Source organism: Natator depressus, chromosome 14 (assembly GCF_965152275.1).
Source record: "Natator depressus isolate rNatDep1 chromosome 14, rNatDep2.hap1, whole genome shotgun sequence".
In the NCBI taxonomy this organism is placed as follows: domain Eukaryota; kingdom Metazoa; phylum Chordata; order Testudines; family Cheloniidae; genus Natator; species Natator depressus.
Window position 1 is genome coordinate 22,887,433 of NC_134247.1, and position 13,357 is coordinate 22,900,789.

The following is a 13,357-nucleotide window of genomic DNA, read 5'->3' on the forward strand; positions in this document are numbered from 1 at the left end:
TCTCTGGAGAAGGCAGTTGCAGTAGGAGCAGGCTCAGAGCAAGGATTCCAAACTAATCCAGATTAACTCCTCCAAGGCAGGCATGGGACCCCTCCCCCCCCCCGTGCTCCTGCTTCTTTAGGTCCATCAGCAAGCAGGGGCAGTTCTGAGCTCTGTGTCGCCTGGCAGGGCCCTTGAGTGGAAGGGGCGATATTTCTCAGCCTTAGGGAGATGCCAACATGTGGTGTGGGTGTGGGTTTGAGCTGGGGGTGGGGTTCTGGCCAGCCCTGGCACCCTGCACACACACTCAGCTGTGATGACCGCCAGGGAGCAGGCTGGTGCAATGACTAGACAGTAGGTTTGAGAGCACCTGTGGGGTGGTCTGCAAGCCTAACCCTGGTCTGACCTGGACGGTGCTTGACCATATCAGCTCTGTGCCTGCAGCTCCTCATACTCTGCTGGCTGCTTCTCCACATGAGGCCGGAGTCAGTCCTTAATATGCTGTTTTATGCGTTTGGGTGCTTCTGCTATACTTGCTTTTATAACACTGAAATAACAGTACCTGTCTCCCAGAACCATGTGTTTCCCTCCAGGAGAATAATAATACTGACACTATAGCACTTCCATTAATAGCCCCCAGAGCGCTTTACAAAGGAGAGGCAGGTGTCTCCATTTTACAGATGGGGAAAGTGAAGCACAGAGCAGTGAAATGACTCATCCAAAGCCTTCGCCACAGAACGTCGGTGGCGGAGCCAGGAATAGGATGCAGGTTTCCTGTCGTCTGGTTCACTGTGCAGAAGACTGGGCCCATTGCTTGGTCCGTTTTACTGCCCATCGGGAGTGGGCCAAGGTAGTGGATTAGATCATGTATAAAAAGCCGTGGGAGGGGGAAGGACACACAACAATTATTGCAGTTGTTCCCAGCTCCTGGTGCACACATCAGTGCAGGCTCAGGCTTTATTGCTACCTTGAAGTTGAATCTCTGGGCTGGGCACCATGCCGCATGTTGCCCACTTCCCATTTGGCTGGGCACACTGTTTTCCTGATTGCAAGATAGGTGAGCTCACTCTTCATTACAGTGCAGAAGGTGCATAGCTGAATTGGAGGTGGCACTGGCTGGTGCAGTCAAGTTCTTAATCTGGTGACAGGTGCAGTTACATATAAGAGTCAGGAACCTACTGGATAGCTGAGCCATAACTTGGCCTGGCTACTCTGTTGCTTAGCTTCCTCCCCACGATGGATGGCATCATACACACACAGCATGTAAAAGGTCCTAGTACTGCAACAACAGGCTCTTATGCAAATCCTCCAAGAGGGTGGTGGTTGTGAAATGAGCTTCCTCCTTACAGTTTGTAACATCGTCCAAAGTGAGTGGTGGAGGGACAGACTGGTAGTTGCGTTTATACCCCCCACCCTTCGCTTCTCCTGCACCTACCCTGTCACCACCCAACTGATCCTGTAGGAGAGGATCTGCTGACTCTGCCATTGTAAATCCAGAGATACAGGAAAGGGGCTTGTGCCCTTTTTGATTCTGTTAGGGTGTATAAAGAAGGCCTGAAAGGGATTTCTATAAAGAGTTTTTCTGTCTGCTTGTTTTTTGACCCCAGGAAAATCAAGTCTTTCCTTCCCTGTTTTTGCAGCAAGTATCCCTTGGAGGACACGGAGATGCGGATCTGGAGCCTCACAGCTCTTCATGGACCAGGCCGGGGTGAGCGTCTTTTAGTTAAATGGATGTTCAAAAAACCTCAAACCAAAGAACTCTAAACAGTCTGAATACAAACCACTCCCCTTCACAGTTAATCCAGTCTCACTCACCTTGTGTCTATGATGCCACCATCTTGCCACTTCACCAGTTGTCCATAGAGTGCTCTAGGGAAAATGATGTTGACAAGACCTGAATTCTAATGTTAATAAAACAACTAGGCAAAACCCCTTTTTATCCCCCATAAAGAAAAAAAAAACAGTTTCTTTTCATTTGGAAGGACTGAGGGCCTGATCCAATGCCTATTGAAATCGATGGTAGCCAGTCCATTGACATCAATGGGCTGTGGAGCCGTCACTTATACCTTGATTGTAACCACTGTGCTCTCAGCTGAAACTTAGGTTACAAAAGCTGTGGTACAGGATCAAATTTCATTTATTGTGCAAACTTACAAACACTCTACTCAGTCATTCAGGCCCTGATTCAGGACTCCATCCCTGTTCATCAAAGTACTTAAGCATGGGCTTTAGTGATTTGCAGAATAGGGAGGGATGTAAGCCTGCAGAATAACATCTTCAAAAGCAACTGTGAGATTTAGGAGCTTAAATCCCATTTGCAAAAGTCATGTTATCAATTTTACTGGTGCTAAATGGGGCCTGCTTAACTTGGAGGATGAGAAACTACAAATAGAAGGTGGGGCAATTGGGATAGATGGATTTTTGTTAATGTTCCTTTAACTGGAAAATAACTTTTATTTAAGCTAAAATGACTGTCACTTTAAGGGAAATGTTTACAGCCTGCTTGTCTGTCATGAAGCTCGGTCCCTTTGCATATTCCAGAATGATTTGTTTAGATAAGGAAAATGTTGTTTATGCAAATCCCTTTCTGCAACTAAAGGTTGCTTAGGGTCTTTGAGGTCTTTGTGTGGGTGGCAACTGTATTGAAGCAAATGATCTGTCCTAGCTCATTCTGTATTGCAGAATCCCTACAAACATATGTTATATAGATTAGAGGCAACATTTTCAAAAGGTCCTAAGTAAAAATATTGCTCGGGCATGCAGGAGTGAAATCAGGAAGGCCAAATCACACCTGGAGTGGCAGCTAGCAAGAGATGTTAAGAGTAACAAGAAGGGTTTCTTCAGGTATGTTAGCAACAAGAAGAAAGTCAAGGAAAGTGTGGGCCCCTTACTGAATGAGGGAGGCAACCTAGTGACAGAGGATGTGGAAAAAACTAATGTACTCAGTGCTTTTTTTGCCTCTGTCTTCACGAACAAGGTCAGCTCCCAGACTACTGCACTGGGCAGCACAGCATGGGGAGGAGGAGACCAGCCCTCTGTGGAGAAAGAAGTGGTTCAGGACTATTTAGAAAAGCTGGACGTGCACAAGTCCATGGGGCCAGATGCGCTGCATCCGAGAGTGCTAAAGGAGTTGGCAGATGTGAATGCAGAGCCATTGGCCATTATCTTTGAAAACTCATGGCGATCGGGGGAGGTCCCAGACAACTGGAAAAAGGCTAATGTAGTGCCCATCTTTAAAAAAGGGAAGAAGGAGGATCCTGGGAACTACAGGCCAGTCCACCTCACCTCAGTCCCTGGAAAAATCATGGTGCAGGTCCTCAAGGAATCCATTTTAAAGCACTTAGAGGAGAGGAAAGTGATCAGGAACAATCAGCATGGATTCACCAAGGTCAAGTCGTGCCTGACTAATCTAATTGCCTTCTATGACGAGATAACTGGCTCTGTGGATGAAGGGAAAACAGTGGACGTGTTGTTCCTTGACTTTAACAAAGCTTTTGACATGGTCTCCCACAGTATTCTTGCCAGCAAGTTAAAGAAGTATGGGCTGGATGAATGGACTATAAGGTGGATAGAAAGCTGGCTAGATTGTCGGGCTCAACGGGTAGTGATCAATGGCTCCATGTCTAGTTGGCAGCTGGTATCAAGTGGAGTGCCCCAAGGTCGGTCCTGGGGCCGGTTTTGTTCAATATCTTCATAAATGATCTGGAGGATGGTGTGGATTGCACCCTCAGCAAGTTTGCAGATGACACTAAACTGGGAGGAGAGGTAAATACGCTGGAGGGTAGGGATAGGATACAGAGGGACCTAGACAAATTGGAGGATTGGGCCAAAAGAAATCTGATGAAGTTCAACAAGGACAAGTGCAGAGTCCTGCACTTAGGACGGAAGAATCCAATGCACCGCTACAGACTAGGGACCGAATGGCTGGGCAGCAGTTCTGCAGAAAAGGACCTAGGGGTTACAGTGGACGAGAAGCTGGATATGAGTCAACAGTGTGCCCTTGTTGCCAAGAAGGCCAATGGCATTTTGGGATGTATAAGTAGGGGCATTGCCAGCAGATCGAGGGGCGTGATCGTTCCCCTCTATTCGACACTGGTGAGGCCTCATCTGGAGTACTGTGTCCAGTTTTGGGCCCCACACTACAAGAAGGATGTGGAAAAATTGGGAAGAGTCCAGCGGAGGGCAACAAAATGATTAGGGGACTGGAACACATGACTTATGAAGAGAGGCTGAGGGAATTGGGATTGTTTAGTCTACGAAAGAGAAGAATGAGGGGGGATTTGATAGCTGCTTTCAACTACCTGAAAGGGGGTTCCAAAGAGGATGGCTCTAGACTGTTCTCAGTGGTAGCAGATGACAGAACAAAGAGTAATGGTCTCAAGTTGCAGTGGGGGAGATTTAGGTTTGATATTAGGAAAAACTTTTTCACTAGGAGGGTGGTGAAACACTGGAATGCGTTACCTAGGGAGGTGGTGGAATCTCCTTCCTTAGAAGTTATTAAGGTCAGGCTCGACAATGCTCTGGCTGGGATGATTTAGTTGGGGATTGGTCCTGCTTTGAGCAGGGCTTTGGACTTGATGACCTCCTGAGGTCCCTTCCAACCCTGATATTCTATGATTCTATGATTCAGGAGCCTAAGTACCATTTTCAAAAGCGACTTAAGAGCCTGAGTTCAATGAAACTTAGTCCAATGAGATTTAGGCTTCTAAGTGTCTAAGTCACTTCTGAAAATTGGATCTAGGCTCCTGAGTCACTTAGGACCTTACCCCAGTCTTAATTACTTTCTGCCAAGCCTCAGATCTTTTACTTCCATGTCCCTCACTGTAGGCGAGCTGTTACCCTCTGTGGCTGACAGTTCTGCAAATACCCACTTGTATGAGGAACAGCGCAATCCTATGGCCATAGCCCCAGAGTGGGAGATGGTGAGACTTTGAACAAGTGTCTGCATCTTAGCTTCCCTCTCAGGAAAACTGGGCTAATGCCGTTTACTCTCCACTGTCAGGTTCTTTGCTGTCTGCAGAGCAGAAGCCCTCTACAGGTGTTCGGTCTGAGCAGGTTAGCTCCTTATCGCTGGGATGAGTCACATAAGACCAGCCAGAGTTGGACACGATATGGTCACCAGGTTCAGCCTAGTTCTCCATCTTACTCAATGTCCATTCAAAGCTCACAGTGGATTTCCCCGAGTGGGGGAGTTTGAAAAAGGAAGCAGACAGCAGCCTACAGTTGTGATTCTGGCTGTCCCCTCCCCTCACAGTCCTGTTGTCTCCAAAGGCTGCATTTGTGTCACTGGTAGAGCTGGGCAGGAAACAGCTTTCATGTCCCAAGAACATTTTTGAGATTTTAAGAAAATCCCCTTCCACGGTAAGACCTTTTGCTATTTTCACAGGGCCCTCACCTGAGCTGTGGGGGAAATCCCTGCTCCACTGCCTACTTCATTATGTGTACAAAGCTCCAACAGAGAGATTGAGAGTTTTGAGACCCAGCCCACAATAGCCCCGTGGTTAGGGGACTCACCGGGGAGAGCGAGACCTGGCTTCAAGGCGCTGCTGCAGATCAGGCAGAGCAGGGATGTGAGCCTAGGTCTCCCACAGCCCAAGTGACTGCCCTAACCACGGGGTTATTGGCTATCAAAACTGGTCCATCCCTGTGAAAAGTTTCCGTTTGACCATATCAGCTTTTTCTGATGAAAAAATGTTTCATAGAAAAATTCCTGAGCAGCTCTAATCATTCCCCTGTGATTCAGCTTTCTCTAGAAGGGAAGGAGCTAGCCACCAGCAGCCTCCTCCTCTGAGATCTCTGCTATAGTCAAGCCAGATGGGAGATGCCACCTTGTGTGTGTCTTGTTTATAATTCTTGTCAGTGCACACTGCAGCAGACTCCCCAGCAGTGCATGTGCTATGGTATTATACCTCCCTGCTCTTTCTCCACATCCTTCCTTCAGATCTGAGCCCCTTGAACCAATACCCATGTTTGGTAATTTCCTCAAGCTCACATACACACAAGGAAGCAAAAAACACAGGTTAAAATACATATAGTATGTTGGGTTGGGAGGTTGGAGTGTATTCAGAGATCATTTTGCAATGCACACAAATGGTACGTGATCGCAATTCTTTGCAGATTCAGAGCTATTCCCTAGACATTGCCTGATCGGTTTTGATTAGAGATGGGCCTGAACTGAAACCTCAGATCCAGATCCCTCTGAATTCAGGAGTATGGGGAGGTCAGATTTGAATCCCTAGATCTGAATCTGGCCCCATGGTTTTGGTCACCGACCACACCCCAAACCAAAAAGGCCCTGGGTAACAGTTCCAGTTTGGATGTGGCTTAAGACGGCAGAAATCTTCTGGGAATGAATGATGAGACTTCAGCATCATTGAATTGTCCCCAAGTCCTGGCCTGACCCTCTTCCATATCTGGACAAGCCCCCCCCCCCCCCCCGCCACCTCTGAGCCCCTAGCTAGCTTTCCCAATCTGTTTCTAAAGAGCCAAGTCAAAAAGGCAGTTACACTCTCAGGGTATGTCTACACTGCAATTAAAAACCTGCTGCTGGCCCGTGCCAGCTGACTCAGGCTTGTGGGACTCAGCTATTTAACTGTGGTGTAGACATGCAGGCTTGGGCTGGAGTCTGTGTGGTGAGAGGGTCCCAGAGCTCAGGCTGCAGCCTGAGCCAGAACAAATGTCTACACTGCAATTAAACAGCCCCTTAGCACGAGCCCCGCGAACCTCAGTCAGCTGGCATGGGCCAGCCATGGGTATCTAATTGCAGAAAAGACATACCCCCAGACTCCGATCAATGAGCAATGAGCTCAGTGCAAGCAAACCTCTGCACCCATTCCATGCAGCGCTGACATCAACAAAGCTCTGCTCAGTCTCAGGGATTTGCCCCCTTGGAGCACATTGCATGACCGGGGCTTTAGCTTTTGAAAACAGCCTGGTAGACCTTTGTCAGCAAGGTTTCAAATAAGTGTATTTGTATGCACTGTTGTTCGTGCAGAATCATCACAGGATGTCGCCTGGCTCTGCAGGGTTGCATGGGGCCAGATTTTTAAAGCACTCCATGCTGGCCCAATCTGCTCTCATTGCAGTTTTGCCCGTGATTCCAGTGAGTGCAAAGCTAGGCCAGTGCTGACCGTGGTGGTAAACACACCAGCACCCTGTATACACTAGAGTTTCCACTGTTGTTTTCACTGGTGGAGATTTCTTGCAAATTGCCATGTAGACTCAGCCTTAGGGCTAGAGCGCCCCTCCCCACACATCACTCCTTCAGTGTTCCATGGGGTAAAGTTTTTCCCTACATGAACTGTAGCAATCATTTGCCGTTGTACTGTTCTGGAGCCTGCATGAACCAGAGGTGGCAGAATCCAAGGCCTCCAGAATCCCATTTCATTGACACATCACTGGCTGGAAGTTGAAGCTAGGTAAATTCGGACTGGAAAGTACCGATTTTGAATAGCAAGGGTAATTAACCATTGGAACAATTTACCAATGGCTGAGGTGGAGTCTCCATCATTTTAAAACCAGATTGGATGTTTCTCTGAAAGATCTACTCTAGTTCAAACAGGAATGAACTCAGGGAAGTCTTATGGCCTGTGTTATGCTGGAGGTCAGACTAGATGACCGCAATGGTCTCTTCTGGCCTTAGAATCTATGATTATGAGTCACATGTGTTACACTTTTATTTCAAGTGTAATCAATGAAGGGGGGATTTTTTTCTCTCTCCCTTTCGGCTTCTTTTGAAATTCACTGGAATCTCACACAGAAACTAGCGTCTATTTCAGCCTTTGAGTTTCTTTCGGATCTTGCCACACGAACGACCTGCGGTCGCTTTCTTAAGAAAAACCAAAACCGCAAGGAAACCCAATGCAAAATCCCTAGTTATTAAACACCTTGCTAGCTATGGCCTCCTATGACCCAGTCACTGTGCAGCAGCAACAGGAACATGTTTCTTGCATGATGGCAGAGAGGGGGGGAAATAGGACGTATGCCCCTTTCCTCCACTCCTAACGCCCCTGTTTGTAGTTGAGAGGATGGCAGCAGTCTCTGAAGACTGAAGATCATAGAATCATACAATCATAGGACTGGAAGGGACCTTGAGAGGTCATCTAGTCCAGCCATCTGCACTCATGGCAGGACTATGTAATAACTAGACCATCCCTGACAGGTGTTTGTCTAACCTGTTCTTAAAAACCTCCAATGAAGGAGATGGGGGAGTTGGCCAATTGGCTGCTTAAGACGCTGGAGAGGAGATAAGAAGAAGGCTCCTGGCCCGCCACTCCAGAGAAAGGGCTTAAAGCAACCTGGGTGTGGGAAGGATTGGAACTGGGGAGCAAGAGAGGTCTGCAGAGTAGGCCTAGGCTGATCCCTGATGATATTTTTCGATGTGGGGGTCTGAAAGTTAAGCTTTCCGAATATGAATATTGTCTGAATCAGAATAATGCAGCATCTCTATATCAATGACATAGACAGTGGCCTTGTACAGTGTGGCACAGCTGGCCTCTCCAGCATGATGTTGGATGTCAGCAGGTGATGGTGCATCTGCTCAGCCCTCCAGTGTGAAAATCCCTCACCACAGAAACCCGCTGAACTTCATCTCTACACACTTTGGGGAGTGCCTGTAAAGTTCTTCAGTGTTTCTTCAATAACCTGGATTGGCCATTTATCCCTCTTCTCTTTCAATCCCTCTCCTTGACCGGGCCCATCCTGTGTTCGTGCATTCAGAGCTTCGCATTTCAAGGTGGACTAATTCTAGTGCACTTGTTTCTATTAGGTTGTACAGTACTCCAGGCACTTTGACCAGGGGCAAGATTGGCAGTATGCCTACAATTAATGATGAATTGAAATATACATTTATTATTATTATTATTATATGTGTCTGTAGTGGGTGAGAGGTATGAAATATGGCCACTGCAAGAACCAGACATTTGCTTTTTTTTTTTTTTTTTGATTTGTGGTGCTTTTATATTAATAGCCAAAGAGTTGCAGAGTCCGAAAGAAACAATTAGCCAGAGAGACCAGCATTCTAGGACCTAGGGAGGAGAAAAAGAGATTATATAAAATGCTGAACAAGGCAGGAAAAACAGATACATGGATGTGTATGGAGATAGACAAACACAAAGAAAGAGGGGGCTGTATGGGATAGACAAACAGACAGGATAGATAGACGTGTATGGGGACAGACGGATGTGTATATGAACAATTAGATAAAGTATGAGGACAGACAGAGTGGTGTGTATGGGGATAAACAGATGTGTGTGTGGACAGACAGACAGAGCGGGATGTATGGGGACGGACAGACAGAGCTGTGTGTATGAGGACAGGCAGATGTGTGTGTGGACAGACAGAGTGGTGTGTATGAGGATAGACAGCTAGAGGTGTCTGGGGACAGACAGACAAAGCGGTGTGTATGAGAATAGATGTGTATGGGGACAGACAGAAGGAGCAGCGTGTATGGGGGTAGATGGGTCTGGGGACAGACAGACAGCGGTGTGTATGAGGATAGATGTGTCTGGGGACAGACAGACAGAGCGGTGTGTATGAGGACAGATGTGGCTGGGGACAGACAGACACGGGTGGTCTCTCTCCCCAGCGCTGGCTCCTTGACGCCCCGTGCCGCGCAGCGCCGGTCCGGGCTCGGCTGCGCTCCAGGGCAGAGGCAGCCGCTCAGCCCCGCCCCGCCCGCAGCCCGCCCCCGCCCAGCGCGTCCCGGTCCCTCGCTGGTGCAGCCCAGCGGCGGCTACGTTGCCTCGGCTCCATCCCGGCCATGGAAGCGGCTCGCTGCGGAGACCCAGCCCGGCGCCGCGGGCTGTAGCGCTGCCGCGGGACCCAGGATGGGCAGTGAGCCCCGGCGGGAGCTGCCCTGCAGGTGGGTGAGCGGAGCCCGGCTGGAGCTGGACGCCGGGGAGCGAGCGGAAGCCGGCTGGCCGAGCCGGGCTGCAGGGGGGCGGCTGGGGCATTGGTGGGGCTGGCGTCCCGGCAGGGCGGCGGGACCCGGGGGAGGGGGGCCCCGAGCGGGGAGGCAGCAGCTGCCCCTGCCCGGGCGTTTCCCCTCAGCCCGGATGCGGATGGGTGCTGCCCACCCCCGAGCCTGTTAGCACCCTGCAGCCGGGCCGAGGGCGCCGTGCGTGGGGTGGGGTCTGACTCCTAGGCTGGGTGAGGTCTCGCCTGTTGACAGGAGCGATGGGGAAAGGCCCCGGGTGGTGAGATACAGAGGTGAGTCATTTCTGAAGCTTGTTTTTCTACCGGAGCCTGGGTGGGTGTGAAAAGTTCCTGGGCTGTTTATGGGCCATCCCAGGTGTGGGACCCGGTTTGGGGGGGATGTCCCAGCTCAGCCCTGCCGGCGGGCGGGGAAATTCCAGGGGCTCTCCAGCCTGTCATTGCAGTGGCTGGATTTTTGAGCCTCTGTCTCTGCTGCCCCAGGTGGGAGAGCAAGCAGTGACCTGCTCCCCCCACTGCAGGAGGATGTTAAACAGTGGCCTGTTATGGCAGGATTGAATGCACTGGCTCTCCCAGGCCTGGAGTCCTGGAAATAACTGGAGAGGATTTGGGACCACATGCTTTTGATCAGTCCTAATCCATGTGTGATTTGTGAGAGGGGAGCCGCCTTCCCCTCCGAAGCAGCAGGGATCGAGAGGAGATGGGGATAGGCACTAACGTGGAGACAGAATCCATCAAAAAACGCCACATAGGGAATGGAATGTGGTTCTGGACTCTGCCCAGATGGACACAGGAGTAAATCATACTCCTAGGAACATAGAATCTAGAAGCAGACAAGACCCACCAGGTCTTTTACATCCACGTGGCTCTCAGCGTGGGATTGTTCCCTGAGGAGCTTCATCCAATCTAGTGTAAATCTGGGCACCATCCCTTCACCTTTCTCTGCGGCAGGAATTCCCCCAGTCGAATGGAGACCAATGAGACACTCTCCTTTAGTGCGTCAATCTCCCGTCCCTAGTTAAACTTCACCGCAAGGATCATTTTGCTATGCAGCTGCAACTGGCTGGAGCTTGGATCCAGGCTGGTGCCCGTTTTGCTCTCGCTTGTCCTGACCACCTCCGAGAAAGGCTCAATGCAGATGTTATAAAGGAGTGAAAAGACTCAGTTGATTGAACTAGCTGCAGCGTATGAAATATACAGAAACAACCTCTCAGGCATTATCCCCACTAGCATGTTTGTTCAAATTGCACACTATTACTAGCACTTGTTCAGCTTCACTGGCTGATTGTCTGTAGCACTGTGTCCCACTGTCACTACCAGCAGTCATGGTGCAACAGCGAGAGATGAAAGTTGGGGTTGCCTGCATTGCTGTGTCATCGTATCTCTGGTAGTGCTAAGCAGCAACAGTGTTATTATTCAGTAATGAGTTTTTTAAATAATATGTTTGTATATTTTGCAAGCTTCTATTTAGGAAAATGAAAAATGCCATAAAAAACATTCTGGGGGGAATAGACACTATTTCAGTCTTTCACTTTTTTATAGTAATACTGAGGTGGCTCTGAAAACTGGTGCAGAAATTTGAATGCTAACAATTCCAGAGCACGAAGCAGATGTGTGAATTTCAGATCAGAGTTTGTAATGAGAAATTTGGAAGGGAGGAGGATAAAAGGTAAAAATATAAAGGAGATTTATATTTGGCGCTTTCTGAGCCACATATGATGATCTTCAGAAGTTTGAGAGCCAGGCACAGCTGCCAGGGCTCAGAGCTTCTGAAGCCATGAGCCCTGGCAGGTGCCTCCTATGGGGCTGAAGCCCCCTAGACTCCCCTCCCTGCTGGGCAGAAGCCCCTCTCCCCTCCATCCCCCCCCGCCCAGGAGTGCTCAAATTACAGACAGCTGGATAAGTATAGCTCCTGGATCTGTGCTATACAATCCATAGGTGCCCTGCTCTTTATGACGGAGGAAAAGTGGTGTGGAATCACAACAGGTCCAAGCATGCAATGCTCCATCTTGGTCCAAGTGTTCAGGCCCCTTTGTATGCCTGGCTACGCAGCCTCCATGGATTGTGCCTGTGAATTAAAGATGAAGGCAGCTGCTATCTGCGTCACTTCATGTAAACTTGATGCAGCCTTTGGGCTCCTGGTGAGATGCCAACGCAGCCTGTCAGTTGGGCAAAGTTTGGACATCCCTGATGTGATGGGAGGGGACAGCAAACACGTTGGAGCAGGGTCCTGAAGTTCTTAGCAAGCAACCAAAGAGAGAGGCTACACGGGAAGCAGGGACAGAAGCAAAACGAAACTATGTTGTGGCTTCTTCTACTTAACTTTATAAATAAAAATTCATGTTATGTGATGAAAAAGAAGAACTGAATCTAGATGAAAGCGTCAGAGGAAAATTACCACACTCTGCTCTCAGAAGAGCCTGGCTTTAACAAGTGCAGCGGAGTGCTTGTGGCTTTGAATAAACTAGCAAACTCTGTAGCTGTAATTGCACCACTGGTGTAGCTCCGCTAATGGAAGAAGCATACTGTGGACACTAGTGTAGACAAGACTGGGTCGTCTTTGTCGTTGTGTCAGCTCAGTGACAGGAGTGCTTGCAGCTTTTGTATGGTACAGCCACAGATCAAGTGGGGCTAGGTTTCAACTTCTATATTTATTTAATAAAGTGGACATTTACCTGCCCCTAATGTGTGGGGTGAATAATTTATGTCTTGGGGTTTTCCTTGTAAACTTTCAAGGGGATGCCCAGACGTGGGACGATGTGCAAGGCATAGTGGGGCAAGCCCTGCAAGAGCATTTTCAAGTGTGTGCCTGGAACAGTGTAGATTGTGTTGACTTTTAAGCTCTGGTCCTCTTTAAATGCTTCAGAGCTCTGTATTTCCATTATCTGGAATAGGTGCGAGGATTGGATCAGGTTCCTATAGAAACAGGGGCTCCCCCACTGGCTTAGCTCCACGGGTTGATGTGTGTTTTTCATCGCTAGCTGAAACTTTGATGCCCAGTTGTGTGGTTTACAGAGCTGTTTAGCTGGGGAGATTTCAGGGTTGGAAATTTCATCCTGATGGTTCTGGGAAATAGTACTGCTCATTGATACAGTTGATGATCTCCTGCTTTTTCTTCTCTCTTAAAGAAGATTACCTCTCCCCTTCCTCAGGAGGCCCTGGATGGTGGTGATCTTCCATTGCCAAACAGAGTCCATCAATGCCACTCTTAGCTTGATGTGCAGTGCTCCTTCCCCATCCAGGAACTGAGAAAACTCTCTTTGCAGCCCTGGCATCCTTTACCAGCCCAGTGACTGAGGGGGCTGGGCCTGGGGCTCTTAAATGTACGAAAGTGTGATGAGTTAGCTCTAGAATCCCCAGGCTGCTCCACTAGGTACTTCCTGAAACCACACAGAATAACATGCACTTCATGGTTGCTGCAGGGCTGTGTGTTTTTGGTCAGCAT

At 48.9% G+C, this 13,357-nt stretch overlaps 1 protein-coding gene across 2 annotated transcripts in view; it reads left to right on the forward strand.

Annotated features, from left to right (window-relative positions):
* Window positions 1-1,637: 1,637 nt before the first annotated feature.
* PIK3R5 (phosphoinositide-3-kinase regulatory subunit 5) overlaps window positions 1,638-13,357 on the forward strand; it is a 105,506-nt gene continuing 93,786 nt past the window's right edge. Inside the window, exon 1 of one of the 2 annotated variants that reach the window (XM_074970590.1) lies at window positions 1,638-1,687. The gene's annotated coding sequence lies outside the window, so the exon portion shown is untranslated. Of the gene's footprint in view, window positions 1,688-9,701; window positions 9,842-13,357 lie in introns of those variants that run through there. The other variant, XM_074970589.1, reaches the window with a different exon arrangement.